We start from the raw sequence: 23,884 nt of genomic DNA, 5'->3' as shown, positions 1-23,884 counted from the left end.
AAATGCCGGGGACTCGGTAGCTGTTTATTTTCCATTAATTAATTGGAGCATACAGAAGACGAGGCTATGTCAATACAGCAAGCAAATTAGCTGAACATATTTAACATTGAACACTGAGCTAACTTAAAAAGTCAAACATGTTGGGGGCTACAATTAATTTCTTTAACAAATATTAAACACGGTTTAAAATGCCTAAAGTCTCCCCAAAATGACACTACATGTAGATTTCAACACCATCTAGTGTCCCTAATCTCCAAATCTGAAGCCCTCCCCACGACCTCACTGGGTACCATCTCTCTTTAGATGGCATTTTGTAAACATATAATTCTTTAGATGGAATTGTGTGAACATATAACATCACAAAGCAAACAAAGTTATTTGTTTTAGCTATTCAGAAATGGCATAACTGTAACGGCTGTTACATTTGTACAGACGGGGACAGTTTTTTGGCCACCTAGCATCCATTTCCCACTAGCAACACTTACACTTAGCAACATAGCAACGAGTTAAATGAGCTTACTCTATGTACGTTCCTGTGACAGCAAGCCAGCACAGCTTCTAGCTCCAGCATTTGATCACCGCATGAGGTAATATATTTATGTCCCCTGCATTCCTTGGAGCCTATGTGTGGGGATTAAGACATTCATCTGTCCTCATTATTCATATTTGTGCATTCCCCTACAGCCTCATAACTGAAAATTACTAGTTTTTTACTTACCTTTTTATTTATTTATTTATTTATTTTTTTTTTTACAGTATTAAAACTGTGTTCTGAAGTGTTGAACTAATGGGATATGCTTACATTAAAAGATGACGGTGCCTATCCATTGCATCCATGGACCGTGGCACCTGTCCAAAGCCCAACTTCACCAGAGATGGAGCAGTACAACGAAGTTGCTTTCCTGCCATCGTAAATACCGACATTGCATTTAAATGAACCTACTGCAGCTGTGGCCATTTACATAACCAGTCTTAGTAAATTCCCCGCTAAATTGAAAACATGCGGCAATACATAATTTTGCGGCCCTGATGGTAATTTGTGGCATGCCTAGTAAATATGGCCCTAAATTTGGACTCCATCGAGGGGTATAAAATGAGTCATGTTTCTGCATATGTTATGTGTATTTGGTAAGAAGAGCATTTCATGCCAGCCTATTTTGTAGAGAATTAGTAAATATGTTGACGTAAGAAAGAAGAATCCAATGTTTCTTGTATTGAAGCTTTCCCATGTCAATAATCATGTTCATTAGTCTTTATTAGGTTAAAGAATTGGATAAAGAATAGGTGTTGGGAAATTTTATGGCTCTCTGAAGAACCAAAACTAGAACAAAAGGCAAATAGGGCAACATTTTGAGCTTCCAAGATGAATGTGTCATGTGGAGTATTTTGAAAGGTTAGTTAATATTAGTCAAAATAAATGAATCATTTATTATGTAAGTTAGTATGACTCCACCACCTCCACTCTATGGTCTTATTCCATTTTCTTTTCTCCTGGCAGAAAAAGGGCACCTCATTATGTGGTGATGAATTATCAAATGAAAACAGCCAAAGGTTTTCAAAAAAGGTGCACCCTTCTTTGGTCAGCTCAGATTTATGAAGACATAATTCACGAATAAGAAGCAGGTTAATAAAGATAAATAATAAAAAAAGACTTTTCACTCCTCTTCACTGCTGTAACAACACTCAGTTTAAATATAAATAAGCAATTGAATGAGTGTTTGAAATAGGACATGAATTTCTGACACTTAGTAAGTGATTATGGCCTTATAATTACTTCCTTGGAGAAGGAAAATTAAAACAACAACTTTGTGCTTGTCTGTCTCATTGTATTTTTATGTGAACGGAATTGTATTTAATGAATATATTTCCTGTATTGACAGGACAAACAATTCCATTAAAGATGACCCAACAAATGAATAAACATAATTTAGAGTGTGATCATCATTGTAATGAATGTATCTGCATATTATGTGCTGGATATTACAGCTAGAACTATTTAACATCAAAGTGAAAATTGCTACTTGCAAATATTGATCCAGTATCTTTATTTGATAAGATGTCATAAGTAGCAGAAATGAATGTAATTAGTACCATCAAACATACTTGGAATGTTTTTTTTTTTTAATTGCAGGATGTATTAATATCTGTTAATCATACTTTCATAAAAAGTATTACACCTTTTCATTTCTCACCTACAATACTTCATGCAGCTTCTCATTTTGTGCTGAGAGAGAATTAGAATTAAATACGGAAGTACTCCCACATAATCCACACATAGTCAGTACAGATAATCTAAGATCTAAACTCTTGATTAGGTACTTCAGTGCAGTTTTTAACGAGTCTTCAAAATGCATGCAACGTTGGTCAGTAAGGTTTCTACATTTTAGTTTTAATGTACAGATCTAAGTGAATCATGTTACCAGTTTTATTGTTTCACTGCTTTCCAGTTACCAACAATTTGCCTTTTGATCTCTTTTTTGTTTTCTGAGGTTGCTACTGGTACCTCTGTAGACATCACTTCATAAAATTGTAAATAAATAAAAAACAATCACAATAAAAACTGGTGCATCTTGAAATGCATATTTCCTATTTTCTGCTTTGATAAACTGGTGTGGTCCAATTATCTGAATAAATGATTTAGTTAAGCAGTCAATTTTATTAGGTGAATGGTGTGTTTGAATTCCACCTATTTACCACAGATCCATTCATTTTATGCACCTCCTCTATGGTCCTTTGTTGTCATCACTTTGAGGAACTACAGGGATTGTTTTCCTCATAAAGTTTCCTTTATTCCATTCCATTGCCATGCTTTTGGCCTTCCATTTTACTGTTGTAGATTTTTATGTCATGCAATTAAGAAAGGCCATTGTATTCACAGTGTCCTTCTGTCTCTCCCTTATAAAAGTGGTCTCTAGTTCAACCAACAAATCAATTTATTTTGGTTGAAAATCAAGATCAACTCTGTTTTAGAGGTCTGTAGAGTGTATTCAAGTTGCAAGGATGCCCTGCATTGTCTATCCAAAAAGCTACCAAAGGCCATTTTAATGTTTTCAGTTATTTGTCGCTGGCATTGGTTCTGTGTCACAGGTTTGCTAAGCAAATACACATAGTTACATTAGTGAATCTTTATGGAATGTCCCATAGCAGTAGTATTTTACACATGCTTCCATGCTGTTAAGGTATGCCAGAATGTGACAGCAAACTATCTGAGAATGAGAAGAAAAAAACTGCATTTTCTCTGACTAACGAGGAAGTTAGGAATTTATGGCTACATTCATGCATCACATTTTAACTCTTATTATGTCATACCAACTCTTATATGCAGGGCCTTCCAAAAGTGTGGTAATGGTACAGTGAAATTTGTCATTTTAAGGCATTTGGATTTGAGATAAAACTAATAATAATAATAATGAGACAAAAATAAATGATCACCTTTTATGTCATGGCATTTGCATGCATATATGATTTACCATTTTACCGAAACAACTGTTTGTGCATTGATTCCCCCCATTTTAAATTGTGTAAAATTAAGTTAGCGGATGAACTCATCTGACCATAAAACGGTTTTTCCATACTTCTTCTGGCTCATCTCTGTATTTTTTGCGAATTCTAATCTGGCCTTTGGATTCTTGCTGCTGATGAGAGGTTTGCATCTTGTAGTATAGTGTTGTAGTCTGTATTTTCCGGTCACTTGTCTCCCCAGTACTGTCTCTGTGTCTGTGTTCCCTGAGCTGCTTCACTCCCCTGTACTTGTGTGATTTCACTATTCGGGTGGTTCCGGGTTTTCGTGGTTTCCCCCCTTCTTTCCAGTCTCGCTTTACTTTCTTCCTGCTGATTTCTAGTTTTACTAATTTCTACTAATCCCTACTAATTTATAGATTGTAAAGTACTAACCTCACTAATATACTAACATGTGAATATTACTAATGGACTAACACACACTAGTTTTGGGTTTTTGATAGTTTAGATCACTATACTAATACATTAACCAGTCTCTCCTTTTCCATGCTGCGCTGTAGCTCCGCCCCTTTTCTTTCTAGCCTGCTCTAACGCTGAGTTCTGCAATTGCCTGCACCTGTCTCTTGCTCTAACTGCACCTCTCTCTCTCTGCACGTGTTTTACCTGCTAAACCCAGGCCGTCTGTTATCATTGTTGTCTATGTGATTCCAGTCCACGTTTTGTCAGTCCCCTGTCATTTAATTAGTTATCCTAATGTTCTTCACCTGGATGTTGTTTGTTACTCCGCCCTCACTCACGTAACCCCTCCTTGATTGTTACCTTCCCCAGTGTATAAATGTCAGTCTTTTCCACCAGTTACCTGTCAGAACGTTGATCATATTCATTGTGCCGATTATTTGTAAGCCTTTGTTTATTGAGATTCTTGCGACACCCCTTTGCCCGACTTCGAGTTTGCCTGCCCCTTTTGGTTTTGTTTGATCTGGTTCGACCTTCGCTTTTCTTTGACTTCTCTTTTGCCTGCCCCTTTGTACCTTCGCTATTTCTGATCTCCTGGTTTTTGACTTTTTGCCTGTCTTTTTACTTTTCTTTTGGAAACTCGATTCTGTACCGCACTCTCTCTGATCACCTGGCTACGAACTTCGCACTGATTAAAGACGACGTTTTCTTGGATTTCCCTGGTCTGCGTGTGGGTCCTTACTCGGAACATCACAGTATAGCCTCTATAACTCTGTTCTTGATGTCTTCTGCATATGGAGGCTTGTGCTATTTTCACCCCTGCCCCCTGGAGACTGCTGGGGATGACACTAACTGTTGCTTTAGGGTTTTTCTCCACAGCTTTTCGGATTATTCTGTCATCAACTCCAGTTGCCTTTCCTGGCCAACCTGTAAGGTGTTTATTTCTGAGTGTAACATTTTTTTTCTTTTTTCAAGACTTTCCAAACTACTGTACTTGATATACCCAGTGTCTGCACAATCCTTCTTAATGAATTTGTCTGTCATCTCATTTTACAGAGTAGTTGTTTATCAGCCATTCTGCATGATAGTATATACCTCTGACTAAAAATGCAATCTTCACATATGAAAACAGAGGCTAAACCCAATACTAGACACTCACTGCTCTTTTATGTGTGAACAATCCATGCAAAAGGCAACACCTAAGCAACAGTTAATACCTGTCAGTCACCCATTAATTTACTTTTGCACAGCTGACAATGGGAGGACTCACCACAAAAACTCTGTCAAATGGCAAAACATATACACATAAATACTATTTAATAAAAGGAGTCTTTGAACAACATGGGTTTTCAGAACCATTTTTCAGGTAATCACATTGATTCTGAGATTAGAATGCAAACAAACAATGGGGCGATAGGTAATAGACATGATTCACAAGTGATGTCAAGAGGTGCAGTAATTATTATTTATATCTGCGAATGACAACTTCCCAGCCACTCCAGGACAAGTTGACTCAGCTTTGGTCTCACCAATACTAATTTGAGCTTCCTTGGACATCATAAATATACACAGAATTAGTGCATAAATAGCAAACTTGGCTTTGCAGAGCTTCATTTCAAATATTGACTTAATGGCTGAGCATGTTTGTCCTGGAGTCCATCAACATTTTAAAAGCTTTCAGTGTCTATTCATGGAACAAATTAGTAGATATTTCTTGGAATTTCTATTGTTTTCACCAAATTTTTTGATCATTTATTGATGGAATCTCAACCTTGTGATTTCCCCAATGGCCCAGCCAGAATGATCTTGCATTTGAATAATTTCACTGATGAATGCACTCTCTCTCGAAGGAAAATCTGGTCTTCAGGCTGGATGCGTTTACATAGGCGTAGGATTTAGCTCCATTTTCATCATTTGTTGATGGAACTTCTGTCAAAGTACGTTCCATCAAGCAATTTTCTGGTCAATGTCCATCGTGAATATATATAGCTGAAATAATTCAAGACTTATCATACCTAACAGCAATTAAGTATCCAGTCTCAGGTTACCAACCTGTGTGTTGCTTTAATTGAACCACAGGTTTGTTAAAAATAAAATTTTTAAAAATTAAAACATTAGTCAGTTTCAGCCACTATACATACTGGTGACAAAAAAAAAAAAAACGTTTCAAGAAACGTGTGGTTTAAATTCAGATTGCTTTATTGACACCCTGGCTAACAGCAGTTAAGCCAAAGAGTTTACTGAGGACTCCCAGAATTGCCTTGATTGATGCAAGTATCAACATGGCCAGGCCTTACTAGATATCCTACATGAAAATACTATACAAATCTAATAAAACTATTGATACATTATTCACATTGATATTCTATCATATTTGTTATTAGACTGGAGGGAAAAAAAAGAAAAAGAAAATACGCATGGTAATATGTGAAATGGCCAGTTTCCACTGTTTCCAGAACACATCTCCAAATAACAATTGCAACTTCATATATTAACTGCCACTGCCTATTAGAGTTGTCCTTTCAGGCAGGTAGGTGGCTGTGCCATGTCTGTGACACTCTAAATGGAAAATGTCAGAGGTAACCAAGGAGAGATAATGCACCTTGGACATCTGTAGAAGTGCAATCCTGAAAAACTGCTAGCTGTTCATATCTGGAATTACTGTCAGCGCAAATTGCTATCAGTGCTGGTTATTAGGTCACCTGCAATCTATTTTTTTCTCCCTCAGAAAATATAAAACGTGACAGTCCTGTCAGAGGCAAAGTTCAGAGGACTAAATTTACAGAATCAAATGATAAAACTGCTGAAAATGCCTCTCCAAAAACCAGGTGTCCCCAGTAAGAGTGCCATTAAACTCGGGTTTTGTTAAATTATTTAAACTGATACTTGATTACTTGCACTTCTACCAAATAAGTAAGTCAGGCACATACTGTACCACCCCTCTTTTCATATTCCTAAATTATATTATATTGACTGGTATTGGTTGATTATGTTATTATATGAAATGTAATGAGCCTGTGGTATTTATTTCTCTGGTTCACCTTTGTTTAAAGACAGGTTTTGTTCAGGAGAACTTATGAATTTGTAAAACAATTAGTAGCACATACCTAACAACATTTGCATTTGGACTACTGCTGAACTGATGTAGTTAGAAGTGACATAAAATTATGTTTATACAAAACTTTGTCCAAACTTACTAGAAATTAATTTCTGGCTTGCCATCATTCACCCATTTATCGTCACTCAGGAAGCCTGACACAAATCTATTAGTCCCAGTTAATGCCAATTTTGCTGTCAAACACTTCTACAGTATGTACACACTGTAAAAACCTAAAATAAAGTTAAATTGATGAAACTAACGTACTTGTGGAGTTTTAGTCCACATTGACTTTAGCTGGCCCTAATGATGGTTTTTTTGGCAGAAACATGTTCCCTAACAGTGATGTACATGGGATATGCATCCAAATGCACATTAAGTTGTTAACACGCATGTTTTGTACAACTTAAATTTAAAAGGTGACCCTCACATGTTTTTTTTTTTTAATTTTGTAAAATAAAGTAACACTAAAGTGACATAGATAATGTAAATGCAATTGGTCTGCCCAACCATATAATTTGTACTGATAAAATACTTGGGGTGTGGGGATTGGGGGTGGCCACTATTTTATTTTTTCCCCCATAAAATGTAATTAAAAGATATGATCTTTATTTTAAACCCTCATGCACTTTTCTGCAGGAAGTCAGTAGGTTATCTTCCGTGGCTGACTCTAAAAGAATAGGCCAGGGAAGGGACTAAGAGAGAACCTATATGTATATATGTCAAACTTTTCAGTGACTTGGAGCCAGTATGACATCGCTTGTCATATAATGGGAAACCATAGAAGTAGAACGGGCAAGGTATGCAATGCAGCTCTCAAGTAATAAAATACATATTCTTACAGAATGCTGAATTAGAATCATTACGAAACTACTCCTGGAGAACATTATAGAGTCAGAGATTGGGATTCTGTGACATGAAAACACAACAACAACAACAATAATAATAATACTACTACTACTACTAATAATAATAATAGTAATAATAATAATTCATAAATACAATTACAGTTAGGTTAACTGTTGCAATCAGTTCATGTACGAAGTTGGTATACACTAAAATATTGAACTCACTCTTATAAATTTTATTCCCCTTGGACTCCTGTAAACTCTGTTAGAATTCAATTAGGGGGAGAGCCTGTCAGCCAGCCAACTCACAATCCATTAACAAATCCCCCATGTAGCTGCGGGTTCGATTCCTCACCATGGCACTTTCTAGACTATTATCCCATCCCATCTATAAACTTGTCTGACTCCTCTCATCTGAATGAGAACAAAAAAATGTATGTATTAAAAAAAAATAGAGTGATGACGATCAATACAATGATACAATTAAAATTCATAAACAAGCAATATTCAGTGACATCATACACAGTCTTAATGGAACAAATACAACAATACATAATATGGTAAAATCAAGAGAAGCTTTACAAATATGTACACTGTTAAAGTAGTACAGGTTGTCCTTGGTCCTTTCGAAACATCAACGGATTTCAGTCAATACAATGACATGTATAGACATAAGGAATAGATAGCAATGTACCATGTATCTACTGCACAAAGACCGATTGCACAAATTAAAAAGACAAAGACAATTTGGAAGCACACTAATTCCACAAATAATACAAACAAATTACATTGTTTTGAAAAGTTTGTGCAGGCTCTTACACACTACAATACCCACAATCATACTTCTTAGGTGGTCTCATTTTCATCAGAAATTTGCTAACAAGTTGTGCTATGACACGGCAGGTCAGGAACAACATTGCAACGCAAATGAAATAAAAATGAAAGAACAACTGCATGCAAACATTGTTTAATCAATCATTGTGCAGTTCCTACAATGAGCAGATTTAGTCAGTGTGTTTCATGTATGTCAAGTCATTATACGGAACGCAGAGATGTACATTTACTTGTGCTAATTCAATATGCAATGAAGTGCCAATGTCTGTCACAGTGACACATGGATAGGGTAAGGTCTAATGGCTGACAGGTCTAATGTAATTCCCATTATGATCAATAGTTAACCATTGAGTGGAAGGACATTGATAATTTTTGATTTATTGCAATGGAAGCCAAAAGACTGTATATATTGCCCTGTTCTTTACTTTTAATTCTTCACGTGGAAAACTGTTCAAAATTGTACACTAGACCAAACGTAGCCTGTGCCCGTGAAACTGGCACTTAGTGTCCAAAATTGAAAAATACTGTATCACTGAAAATATAATACTGCATTGAAAATACAGTTGAGTTCAAGCCTCATTGTAAGCGTTTATGGAAAACGGATCAATTTATAATCTAATTGAGAAATGGTTAATTCACCATGGAATATCCACTGAGAGCTTTTCATTGGCTGTTTTAATGAGAACCTTTCCATACTCAGGTCTAACTCAAAACATTTTTTTTTCTTCTAAATGCAATAATGTTAAATCTACAGTCGACTTTTCTAAAGGGACGAAAAAAGGGCAAAAAATTGAATTTCAGATGGTGCAATTCATTCATATTTCTATTTTCAACTCGTATAGCTTTTCAAAGGTACTTCTTCCTATATCTTTTTAATCGATGCTTCTGCTATGTTTTTTCCTCTTAAGGTCTTTTTTTTCTGGCGAATGACTGCTTTTTCAAGGTTGTTTCACGGTCTGAGATCTCTGTCTCATTCAAGTGTGTCAGCTCTGGCAATAGAGAATGGAATGTCTGTGTCCATTAATGGATACAAGTCAATTCTGTATGTGTGTTAAAGAAGAACATGCTCTTTCATACAAGTTTTAAAGCATGTTCCTTGATTGGGAACATGTTGTCATCACAGTGGTATACTGCATATATTTTCAAATTGAAAGGGGGATTGTGGACGAAATATAATGGAAATAATATCATTGATATTACTTCTCCACTTCTAAGTTTTGAAGCTTCTGACAATAAAAGGCATGCAAAAAATATATATAATTGAAGAGTCAAGTCTATACCAACAATACAAAGAAGTAAATGTAGGCTTCGGTTCTCACCTCACCATCACTCTATTCATATCACTTTGTTTCACAAAGTATTAATAGGCAATGTGTTGATGAGTATTAGTGCACAGGCTGGCGGAGTGGATTTTCTGCAAAATTGCAGCTTGATGGATTTCATTAAATGAGTGAAGCAACACAACAAGATCTAATTATTGTAGCTCTATTCCACAATTTTATTTCTGCTACAGACTGGTAGAACTGACATAATGAAGTGCATTATTGCTTTATTGACAACCTGAGAACTTGATGCATGAAGGGTTCTGTCAGGTAATTGTCTGAATATGTTACCAAAATTCTTCATACACAGGTGGAATATATACAATTAGTTGGATTTAATCAACACAGGGTAGTCTTCAGGGAAAGTATGATTAACAAAGAGACCAGGTAATCAGTTGGAAGAGTTTTATAAGCAGGCTTGAAAAATATACACAACTGTGGATATACTCATGGTGAAAGCTAATTGGTAACCCTTTGAATAGTAATTGTGTTTGGCACTGGCTCAGGGGTGGTTTCCCAATAACATTGAATCGTAGGATTAATGAGTATATTTACGAGGTTCTTAAGCAATGAATGCTCTCTCGTTAAGTGGGTAAGTAGGTTTCCCAAACATAATTGTTATATGGACTCTTAAGAGCATCTTTACAAAGTGCGCTCCTGCTAAAGCAAGGGTTGTTGATCAATCGACATCATGAGTTTGTACCACATGAGTTTTTAGCCAATCAACACTGAAAAATAAAGTGCTCAAAATATTAGAAACTATAACAATTTTCATTCTGAGTGTCTTTTTGAACTAAATAAAATATTAAAACAAAAGATTTCATGAATAGGATGAATAATAAAAAATTCTCAAAAATAACCCACCCCTGGCTTCATATGTGAAGGGTTTGGTGGATTAAAGTTGACCCCAATTGCAGAATTTATTCTCACAACATTTCTTGTCACCAAATTTTTCCGCACCTTTGGTTCAGGCGCACGATTCTCTAAAGTGCAGCCATGGCAATTTAGCCTATTCTCCACAATGCAGGGGTGGCCTTGTTTATACAATTATACAGGTGCAGCAATGTGTTTTATTAATGAAACATAATTAGATGATCATTTGCCTATTAATAGAATTTAATTGGTTTAAAAACAATCAAGTTAACAATGTGACATTACCATGTTCAATTTAACTTAATACACTGACATTCCAAATCATATTAAAATGTTTTTATTTTATGGGCATGTATTTTATATTTTTACAATATTCACTTTGAAATAGAATAGACTATATGCCTGTTTCTATTTTTCTGTACACACACAGAGTAGTTTAGCACACTTTCAAGACTGAGTGCTATATTTGTACATATGCAGATTTCATGAAAATCACAAGTTCTAATATTTTGGTGTTAAATGGAAATCATATAATTCCTGATCCAAAGTACAGCATACATTTTTAATCAAATTTAGATTGCTGAATGATCCCAAAATGGAATTTCTAATAACAGGCATTATTAAGAAATCTCTATCTCCAAATCAAACCAATAATAGTAATAAAACTCTGCAACAGAATTGAGACATTGCTGAATCTGCTCCTTCTATTAGATTCCGGGATACAGCAGCTGATGCAATCTGTGAAGAGCGTTCTTTAAATCTCACATTGACATGTTGTCTATTTTACAAGAATGCATTTCTCTGGCACCATTTTGATGTACTGAAATGAGCTGTTTACAAACTGACGGCTACTGAATCAATACAGTTGCAGTAAACATTCCTCAATCTTGTGTCACAGCTTTAAGAGTTGATAGCGTGGTCTCTGTCAAGGTCATCCTTAAAGGACATTTTATTGTCATGTTTTCTTTTTCTTTTTTCCCCCAGAAAGTGTGCAGGCATCCAAGCCAGTTCCAATTGCAAGAGTGAAAAGTACAATCCTTTTTATACAAGGTAAGGATTTCAAGAATTGTCAAGGAACAGAATGGCTGCTTTCAGGCTAATATACTAAAAGGTGCATTAGGATGACAGCTCTTGTGATGTGACATTTGTCAGCCTTGGCCCTGCAGGAAGGTGGATTGGAGTTAGGGTTGGTGGGGTGGGGAGGTGTCTCATTTTGCCAGTGGCTGTCTGCTGGATTAAACAAAGTTAGCTAATCCACTAATTTGTAAACATTGCACTTTTTCCTGCCACACTGCACAGATAACACGACTTCACAACCAATTTGTCATATTAATGTGGCCACTTTCACTGCCTCCCTGCCCCAGCATTGAAAATCACAGCCTATATCCCTCCTCCATAAATAATTTGGTGGCGGGTATCCATTTTCACGCTCAATGATTTGACCCTAATCTTCGGTTATTTTCAAACCCCTCAGAGAATTTGAAAGATGTCCGCTCAATCCCTCGTTAACAGTCTACCCATCACTACAGGCATCCTTCACTGCATGCTGGTCACCCTTGGGAGTGAATGTTGTTGTTTTTTTTCCACATAAAGAGTTTGGTCAGCAGTGTCCTGCTCTTGTCATACTGTACTAGAGAGTTAACTGTCACCTCTGTGTCTGACCTCTCTGATGTACCTCAGGTACGTTCCTTACTCCTGCCTACGCTATCTGACTCACATAGCCCAACTCCAACATGTCTAGAACTGACTTCTCTGCTACAGTACTGAAGGTTACAGTCCCTACTCTCACCCCCCACACATACAGGATTATGTCTGAGCCTTTACTGTTTCACTCATAGTGAACTTCTGTTCCCGATGCTGTTTTTCACTTCAGCTCAAGCACCTGCTACTGGTACATCTGCTACTGCAGTTTTTTTATGTCTCAGTAGCATGTTGTTCTTAGCTAATAAGACAGCTCAGTCTCCATACTACCAGTTTGGGATATTATGTTACTGTGTTACTTAATGATATAATAATAATAATAATAATAATAATAATAATAATAACAATAATAATAATACTACTAATACTAATAATACTAATAATACTACTACTACTACTAATAATAATAATAATAATAATAATAATAATAATAATAATAATATACAATTAAAGTTAACTGTTGCACTCAAGTCCTGTAATATGTAGATATACAGTAAAATGTTCTTATTGAACTAACTATTAATGATGATAATTTGCATTTTTTTCAAGATGTCTGCCTTGTTCAGGTGGAAGCACAAGCAGAAATTCTACTAGGATGACTTTCAGGTCTCTTCAATCTCCTCACAGCCAATGAGCATAAATGTTACCATTTAAAAAGGTCACACACCCAGGCCTCTGCCTTTTCAGAGATCTGTTTCACTCACATCCTCCCCACTGCTGCCATCTGAGATCCAGAGAAGGGCATCACATGGGCTGCCCTGTTGCCACCGGTGACCATGAAGCCACTGTCTGAATCCACTCTACCAAAAGCTCCATCTTCCTCTGAACTTAATGCTTCTGTTATATTTTACCACTTTCTTCATTCTTTGTACCATTAGCCCTCAGCCCTGACTCATATTTTTTTTTGCTTTCTCTGACCACTTATGTATGGTATTTTTTTATTTTCACCTTCCACAACTCCCTTCTCTCTCTCCCTCTTTCTGTTTTTTTGAATGCTCAGTCTTGGCAGGCGTCTGACACCGCTGCAAGATTCTCTGTCAATCAGGGAGGGTGCACACAAGCAAGAGTCCTCAGAAGTGTAGGCAGTCAACCATTTCCTCTATTCTCTCTGCAATCCAACAGCTGTGCTTCTGCAGTTACTGCACCAGAGGACTGAACAACCAACACAGCTGCAGTTATGTGCTTACGAAATTGGAGAGTGGTGAATGCAATAATCTGCCGTTTTACCTTTAAGAGCCAATTAAGCATCAAAGATGGGGCTCAATTTCAGTTCAGTAAATTCTGGGAACATATGGACATTTTAAAATATGTTAATTCACTTTAAATTATTTTGGGGAATTAAGAAAGGAATCGGACCCTACACTGAAATGCCTAAGTACAATTTAACAAAATATGGGAACAGGGACAACTGGATGGTTGAGTGGTGCACACAATCGGTGGGTAAGATTATGAAGGAGCAAAACAGGTTGCTAAGTGAGCTGGAGGAGCTCCAGTCCTCATTTATGGGTACAGACAATGCTTAATTTTCTAATTCCTTACTGACTTTAAATAAATAAATAACTTTTTTTCTGATACATAACAGATAAAATAAATTCAATTTAAAACTACTTGAGTTAATAAATGAAAATGCATTGAATATATGACCTAATTATAATGAGGGGGGTAAATGTTAGCTTATCTTGGGGAAAATGTGTAATTACTATCAACGGTGACAAAATACCAATTACTGTTTTGGCCTGAATATATCTTTTTTAAAAACCCTATGGCTTAAAACAGAAATGCTAACAAAAATAAAATGATGCAATAAATCAGTAAATAAAACATGAGAACACAGTGTTCACTAAACAAAGGGGAAAAGTTCAGGGAAAATATTCAGTACAGAGGATTTTGCTTCAGATGCAGGGTTTGAATATTCATGTCGAACAGGACAAAATCACTTTTTAAATTTCAACAATATACTGTATGTGTTAAAATATTCTGCTGCAATCCGTCACAAGGTAGGCCACAGAACGAAAGAAGAATAATGGAAGTGTGAGGCAGTCTGCTGCTGACGTCCAAAGTAAAAGACACTAAGGTGTATGGCACACACACACACACACACACACACACATACACACATACACACATATACACATACTGTACACACACACACACACACACACACACACACACACTCTCACACATGCACACACACACACACACACACACACACACACACTTACCATATATTGTAGCCATTTGAAGCAATTCACTGTGCAGGGCATGGTTGTGATTAAACCTTAGGAGACAGCCAATGTGTACAGTATCACACACTTCTTTCAAAGTAACACATCCCTTTAATTGAATCTAGAGTCAGACTAGGGAAAGAACCAGAGAACATTTCCAGGTCTCTGTACTTTTTTGGTTTGACTTTCTATCAGGGGGTTAAAATGAAATGACGCTAATGTTGCAATATAATTTTGCAATTATATCTTGCCTTGAACTACCTTTCTTTTTTATGTGAATAAACCTGATTGAATTTCATTCCATTCATTGATTTTAAGTCCATCTTAAGTCACAGATGCATGATGCGTTCACCAACACAAGGTTTCAATTATATGAAATGCTGAGATTTCTGAAAATTATATGTAGAAAAGAGAACTGTAAATCCTTTGAAATATTTATAAAAAGGTGCAAATGTTAACTACAAAATGTAAGAGCTCAAGCTTTTTACTCTGTCACAGGCTGGAGCTGAATATTGCTATGAACTGTGAAGGTTGAGGTCAAATTCTTCCATAGTGTACTTAATGAAGGTCTTCACATTTCATTGTTGTAATTATTGAACTTTGAGGTCATCTAGGAGGGATGTGAAAAAATGTATTTCTTATGTATTTCTTCTAACAAACTTTTAACATTTTTACTGGACTGTAACGGACTAGAGTTTCAGAAGAACATCTGTGGACTTACCTGAGCATAAAGTGTTGCCATTAAAATAACATATTCTGGTGGTGCTGGTAAAACAATATTAGTGCCAATGGTAGTAATGATGGCATTGGCTGTGGTTGTAGTAGTGGTGGTAGTAGTATTAGTGGTAGTGGTGATGGGGATGGTGCACCACATTACATAAATTTAACACATTACAGTATCCTCATACCTGTACAGAATCTGTGCATGCTGTATGTATCTAAACTTCATGTATGCTGAAATATACTGTTATTCACACATGACTTTTTAAACAGAGTTATGTTACAGTTAATGATAGCTCACAGTTGTTAGCTGGTTAACATCCACATTTTTTTATTTCAGCTAATACGCACACACACACCTCTAGCTAATGTGGGGGAACCTTTTGCTAGCCAATTACAAGCCATAAAAAAATATTTGACTGTGCCTTCGCTTTATGTGTGCAAGTTATCTATAATATTATAATAATAGCACTGGATGTGTAACAACAGTATATATATTGAAATGAGAAGTATGATAAAAGCAAATATATTTTGCGGTATTAAATTGGCATATTTCATGTAGTTGTTTAGAGGCAATCTAATATTTTGGTACTTCTGTATTTTAAATTAGATACAGTGCCGTGAAACTATAAAGGAAGGAGACAAGCACTTAATCATGCCTTGGTTGACCAGAAAAGTTAATGGTAAACGTGACTCAGCAGAGGGTCAATCCTGTGGTCTGGAAACCAGGGACCATAAAAGTTCCTCTGTATATGTACATCATTACATTGCTATTTCATTTATTTAATATTAAAAGTTTTCAAACACCCATACCACCCATGTGAAAAAGTAATTTCTCCCTCAGTCAACCAGTTAACTAAATTTAATTGATAATTAGATTCAGTTGATTGAACACAGCCAAGTTGCTTGCAGCAAGCTCTGTTGAATCTAATGTCAATGTCGATTTTACGCCATATAGTTTAAGAAAGGCATTGACAAATATTCTTATTTTTAGTATTATCCCATTTAATGGAATGGGCAAGCAATCAACGCATACCAACCCATGCAAAATCTGTCCATTTGAACATTTAGCAGATGGACCGGTTACTCTAATTTAAGTTTTATTCTTGAATAGCTGAGGACCCCTGTACTTATCAGTATTCTGCCCTTGTGTTACCACAGACCTTTGGGACATGCATGCATTGCAGTCTTAGATCCCATGTGTCTCCCCAATATATATTCAAGTAGACAAGCAGAACTACGGCCTGTGATTTAGTTGATATGAGAATGCAGATCATCTGTTACCTGTGCTGAAATGCACGTGTTCCTTTACGAATGTGACCTGTTTCACCCCTTTCATTCAATCAGTGGATTGTCTGCAGGAATGGAATTGCCATGTATGAAACATTTCTTTAAAAATTAAAAAAAAGCCAATGTAGGTCAGATGAAAAAACTGAAATATTCATCCAAAAGATACCACTCGTCGGCTTTTTGAAACCCATCCTCTGTGACGATGGGGTAAATTAATTGGGTGGTGTATATCATAGTTTTGAGGGCTGTCTCAATTAGCATCACAGTATCCCTTCTGGCAGTCACTGATTCTCCAAAGAGATATGATAAAAGATGTGTGATTAGCTGTGTTTCAAAACAGTGGGGGAGTACCCATGCAGCCCCACTTATGGGAATTCATTAACTGCAATAATCAAATCGACAAGCTGTAATCCAGTGCAGGGAAATTCTATTAAATCAACGCAGAGTACTTCTGGAAATTGTTTAGTGTTACATTTTTATCATAACCCTGTTTCTTTTTTAACTGATTTTCTTCTGCTTCCTAGCATGACTTTTGTCAGAGTTACAGAGTTACTGTAAAAAGCTACAATATTATGTGGCTTATTTTTAAACACTTCATGGATTTATTTATTTATTTTTTTAATGCACATTAACAATAATGAGAGCGCTTGCCAAGTGATTGTAATGTTATTTATGGTAATTTAATTTATCTCTGCTTTTGACAACATACATAATTATTTAAATATTTAAACGACAGCATTTTTGCCAAGGAAACGGGTAATCAAATGTAAGTCCTTTCACTGCTAATACAATTAAAATTCAGTATGATGCAATATTCCTTTGGGAGCCATTTACAGTTTAAACAAACAACATATAGAAATTACATGCTTGGTGAATACAACCACAGGCCTTTTTTGCTTCGGCAAGCCCACTCTTGCTATCTTTCATTTTTTTATTATCTGCACTTTCTGGCCAGTTTTTCTAGCTCTAACTAGTCCTACAGTTTTTGCACTACATTCAAACTTTTTACATCAAATGAGCGGCTAGTTCCAGACATTGTTGCTTGTATTCAGATTTTTGAAATATTCAAAACTCTTTGAAATATTCAACTTTTTGTAAGCAATGTTTGTGGTCGTTCCATAGAGGGTCACTCATGGACGTTTAGAGGAAGGCTTTTGTAGGATGCATGCGCATGTGTTCACTCACTCACTCATGGACATTTAGTAGGACGCATGTGCAGGTGGTCACTCACTCACTCATGGATGTTTAGTAGGACGCATTTCCAACAGCACAAGGTTTTTAAGCAGAGCTTTATCGCCTAACATTACTTTAGCTAACCCTAACATGTTAGCGTTTCACCTACTTTAGTTAACCAAGTTAGCACGTACGGATGCTATCCTGCACGCATGAGTAGGAGCTAATGACACACAGCTACAACCACCGATACAGATGTATGGACACACGTATGCTACAACCACCAATACAGATGTATGGACACACAGAGGACAACAAATAATGTTACAGAGGTGAGGACATGCCATAGCTAGCTAGGTATATAGTTAGGGTCTGGACGGTTTCGTGCTTCTTCTGAGCTATGCTCCTTCATTGAAATGCATTGAGGCTTGAGGACAGTGCCAGTTGGAATTTGAAGCAAGCCCACACAATTCCTTCAGGAATTGTAACCTTTCTAGTTATTATTATTATTATTATTATTATATAACTTGTTCCACATATTCTCAGTGGTTCCATTTAAACTTAAAAGTTTCTATTCATTGTGTCTCTCGGCCTAGTAATGAACACATCCATGTGTTAATAAACAAACAAAAACAAAAGCGCATCAAAAGTGATTTAAGAACCAACCTAAGAAACAAGTCTTGCTTTGCGGCACTGCATAACTTGGATAATTGAATGTAATAGTGCTTTTAATACCAGGTATTCAAAGGCTCAACAGGATGAAATAAATTGTTTTTGCCACTTCATTTGCATGGTAAAGGGCAACAAATCACTTGGGGTGTTGTGTGGAAGTGCATTATTCATTAGTGTGAATAGCCATTTAAAACGTAAGCGTGTTTTGCACATCCATGTCTGAGAGCTGTTACTTCAATTTAAGTTAGTACTCGATAACTTGAACTTCATTGAGACCTTTAATTGCAGCCCATTTATTTGCCAGTACAATTCAAATAAGATTGGAGAAAAACAAGCGCGAATCTGCAATAGCTGCGACCGCACACACGCATACATCCATGTGTGCATGCATCCACGCACACAGCCTCACACAAACACGTGACCTCTTCTTTGGCTCATGACCAACCTTTCCACAAAATCTTGCAAATCTATGAATCCATTCGGGAGTTATGCACCTTTTTGTGATAGGCCACGCCCATTGCCACACCCCCTATTGGTCAATCAGCCTGAAAGTTACTTAGCTGTACCTTCCGTTCATGACCAATGTCCATGCCAAATTTCAGCCTCCTGGGGCGAAAACTGTGGCCGCTACGGGGTGGGACACTTTTGTGAACCAACCGACCAACCGACCAACCGACAGACAGAGCTATAGAGCTGCGGTCGCAGCTAAAACAATTATAAGTAAAAATCAAAGTATGACTGGAGTAGAATATGATCATCGTGCAGTTGTCATCATCCTCCTGATGATAGTCTGCACAACAGTCTTGGCAGCATCTCACAAATTGGTACAATGAACACCTGTTCATCTTACTGCTTTCTAAAAGACTACTGCTCAAGGTGCAATGTGTGACCATGGCAACGTGATTCGTCTCTGATTATTTTAGTCAGAAAAAAATGCTTACTCTTCAATAACCAAAAGTGGAGACACGCATAGGCAGGCTATCGAAGGCCAGTTAGCCTAGTGCAGAGGAGACATTAGCCGCTAAAGTCAATGCATTTTTCATAAGCATCTCAGCAGGACCCGACAAGCTGGTTGTAGTTTTCACAGACTATAATCTGTGCACAGAAATTGTTTTATAAAGCATAGGAGTGATTGAACAACAAAAAATGAAAAATAAAATTTGTGATACGATACACAGATAATGTGCTGATGCAAAAATAAGTCAATTCGTCCTCAGTGAATGTAATGCAGTTTATTCGACTGCTCTTGATAGTTGATAAGAGCTGATAAAATACAATGGTGCATTATATATGGTTGACTATGCTGACATGTGGTCCAAAAACATGGACCACTGATGCCACACATCATGCATGTAGAATCATTTCTTAAATGACTGACACTCACTGTCTCATAGTCATAGAGTGGTGACAGTTGTGATTTCCACTATCAAGTAGGTCAGCGGCTTACTGTTACAGACCTGATCTGAACTATTGCCAGCCAACATAATGACAGAATCCAGTAAAAAGTGGGTCACATACTGAAGCAGAACATTATGAGCAACTCTACAACTATATAATATATAACAATGGAAATGTTTCCTTTGATAATTTAAATCCTGTTTAATATTTGAAAGGCAAGTTTTTTTCTTTTTTCATTTTAATTAACTGAAAAGAAAGTGTATAGTTTTCATTTTACTTTGAAAGCCAGTCCATATGGAAATATCCCAGCGCCCAAACTAAAATCAGCGGTAATGTGTAGGCTACGCTTTTATAGAAGAAAAGAAAAATTCCTTAGTAAAATGGGCCACTTGGCTGCCTGCCCATCTCCTTCACCAACATTGAACATGATTCTTGCAGTGGCATACTTATTTCAGTGGCCTTATGTGAAACGGTGTTTTTTTACAGATTTTATTTAATTAATCTGTGAGTAATTAAGTCCCAGCTGAAATGGAAAAAGCTTCAGTGAGATGTGGGGAAGCTGTGAAGCGAATCATGTCTCACAAGGGTCAGGGCGAACTCGCTTGGTACTCCTACACAACATTTTTTCTTTTTCATAGAATGGAACTTTCACTAATAGAAAGACAAAATGTTATTCTGATGAAGTTAGTTAAGCTAAGGTTAGTGTGATAATGTGAAGGAATGCTAAGGTGAAGGGTGACATGCAAATTCCTACTTACTTACCTTACTGACTAATTATGCAGTGTCATTTAACCCCTCTATTAAATCATCCAATAGGCTCACATTTCAGAAGACAGTGGAGTTTTCTAACTATGATTAAAAAAGTGTATTCAACTGCCAAAGTATGAAATATGACCAACAAAATTGGAATCTGGTCACAAATAAAATACTTTTAGAATTACATATGCATATACATTTTTGTTATTACTTTATTGGCATCCCTAGTTCTGCATAATTTATAATTTAATTTGGGCGCCAACAAGCTGAGGGAGACACAAACACAAATACATGTGAAGCCATGGTGCAATTTCAGTGCACACATGCAAAAAAAATAAAAATAAATAAAATAAAGCAAGAATAGACTCGTAGCTAACAGAGGAAGGTCTGAATAGGGCTCGGGACTCCTGATTGGCTCAGTCAGCAAAGAGTCATGCGTGCGAGAGCACCCTGGGCTTTAAACCTGTCACAGGTTTGAGCCTCTGCCATTAGCTGATTATAACAGCCGGTCTGCAGTGAGTCACAGCTAGGGTGGGTGTAATTTGTTATGCCACTTATTACCTCCACCCCACCTCTCTCTCTCTCTCTCTCTCTCACTCACTACTATCGTACAGTATTGGATTTTAAACAGATACACCAATACAGAAAATACATTACACTAAATGAAGCTTGAATCTAAGAGAAATTAAACAGAAGGAATTAATTTACAAAAGTCATGGATGCATAGTTCTAATGACTTTGGGCAGCAGAGTTACAGAGCAAGTAAAAACATAAGGATAAATTGTAATTATGCATAATGATACATGGTACTCCTTCACACAGAGTCCACAATCCAAACTTTACAAATAATAAAATACAGAATGGCACTGCACCAGTATTCCAGCCAGTATTCATCAGTTCATTTAAATAACTTTTTCCAGATTTAATGATTAACAAGGCGCTTGGATATATGAAAGAGGAAAAAGGGAGTTTGATATTGATACAGAAACTACAAACTAACTAAAAACTATTGAAAAACCATCTTTAGTAACCAAAACAGAAAAATCTAAAATCAAAAGTAAATTTCACTGGAGTCCATAAAATCTCCCTAATAATCATAAGCCATCTCATGCTCATAAAACCAAAAGTTCAAGGAAACAGGAAAAAGTGCCACCTGCAATTTTAAAAGGTATGTGATCTTTCCAAAATGTAAGATGAACCTACATCTAAGTATACATTACAATCTTTCACCATTAATTGCAGTATTCTAACTAGGAAAAAAAAATGTATAACATTACATTTATAATAAGTAAAAACAGCAATGATATGAATTATAGACTACTGTGCATTTATATCTAACCATTTTGTTTACCCATTTGTCAACCTGTATTTGAACTATGTTTACTGCAGGAAATAAGATAAGGAATGGGGCTTATTATACCCCATCCATGATAGCAATACAAGATGAAAAGATGTAGCACGATATCTTTATTTGAGGATTTTTAAAATGGAACATTTTACATACAAAATACGCCCATGCAATTAGTTCTGTTGAAGGGGAGGGCTTGCCCCAGGAATCAACATAATATTCATCCAGAATTCAATCACACAACCTTGAATACCTCCTGGACTTTGAAAGGGGGAAAAAAACATATATTAATAATACATCCGGAAGAAGTTTAATCTTGGGAGAATTAAAAGTGTACTGATGTTTGAAAAATGCTAATTAAAGAAGCAATACATATTTGCTCCGAAGCCATCAGTCTGCCCAGGCAGTTTCAAATTACTGTGCTGCTTCAACTAATGGTTTCTGAGGTGCCATTGATGCCTTTGGGGTGACCAGGCAAAAACACAACCATAAAACTAATGAGTCCTACAGCCCTCTCCACCACGGCGTGAACGGAAATTAATAAATTGCTTGCCTTTGAAGGGATATGTTCCATCTCTTTAATTTCGTACCCAAAATGTATTTTAATCAGCATACGATATACAGAACAAATTTGGCAAAAGCTTTTGACTCAGGTCTGTTGATACATTTTATATTGGGGAAAAAAAGCAATGGGACACTTTATCGAAAAATAAATCTCATCAGATCTCATCAGTCAGTTCCTGCTGTATCTTCCCAGGAACTCAATATCAACTACTACTACTACTATAACTAATAAAATAATAATAATAATAGTAATACCTTTTTATAAATAAATAAAACAACTTCAAAATCAAAAACATTCAGCAATGAGGCTTGTGAACATAGGCTTACATTTTAACAAGCAGAATTCTGATCCCTTGAAATGACAGCTGTTCAATTTCCCACCTGTGGCACAGTTCCCAAGCTCCTGATCTGCAGGGAGTTTCCATCATTGGTTTGTGCCAGAAAAGACAGATGCTCTGTGACCCAACCCCTGACCCTTAAACCACATGAATGGAGAAGTCAGACAAGGGATTATCCCATAACTGGCACCCCATGTTTTTGGCAACTCTGTTTTGCAGCCTGTAATTTGAATCCATACTATACACATTTCAATAACCAATACAGCTGAATTCATAAGAGAATTGGCTATGCTTATTTGAAGAGTATTGCATTAGAGACAACAAGGAAGCTTAACCAATCGTAATCAGCTATTATTACAATACAGACAATTAAGATTAAGTTTATACAGTGGAAAGGCTGGAAAATTAAACAACAGGAAAATCTGAAATATCTCAAAAATATTCCTTTAACACATTGTATATAGTGGATTTATGATGAATACTGCTAAATAAACAATAAGTATTCAATAACAATGAGCATCTCTCCATGGCTCAACATGGACTTGCCTATAATTGCTGATGATGTAAAGAATAGTTTATGTGATTTGAATGGAACAAGGGGTTACATTAAGGCAGAAAAAAGGCATATTGCAATAAAACTAATTTCATGCTATAAAGTCTGGTTGCCAAACAAATCAGGGCCCAGTCTGTAACTATGAAAGGTAAAGAATGATCTTGTTCAAAATTCAGTAAAACTGTTAAACTGTCACATCATCCTCTATCAAAGGATAGTAAAGTATGTTTACATTTGCACAGGCAATATGAATGTTT

General features: G+C 36.3%; 1 long non-coding RNA gene across 2 annotated transcripts in view; it reads left to right on the top strand.

Moving 5' to 3' along the window:
• The window catches only part of LOC135248031 (uncharacterized), a 74,132-nt gene extending 57,692 nt beyond the window's left edge, over window positions 1-16,440 (top strand). For both annotated transcript variants that reach the window (XR_010328355.1, XR_010328354.1), the window contains 2 exons: window positions 11,874-11,939; window positions 13,591-16,440. This is a non-coding gene — a long non-coding RNA (uncharacterized LOC135248031). The remainder of the gene's footprint in view (window positions 1-11,873; window positions 11,940-13,590) is intronic.
• The last annotated feature ends 7,444 nt before the right edge of the window (window positions 16,441-23,884 follow it).

Source organism: Anguilla rostrata, chromosome 1, assembly GCF_018555375.3.
Source record: "Anguilla rostrata isolate EN2019 chromosome 1, ASM1855537v3, whole genome shotgun sequence".
NCBI classification, from domain to species: Eukaryota; Metazoa; Chordata; class Actinopteri; order Anguilliformes; family Anguillidae; genus Anguilla; species Anguilla rostrata.
Note: the sequence above shows the minus strand (reverse complement) of the source record. Positions and strands in the feature narration are given on the sequence as shown.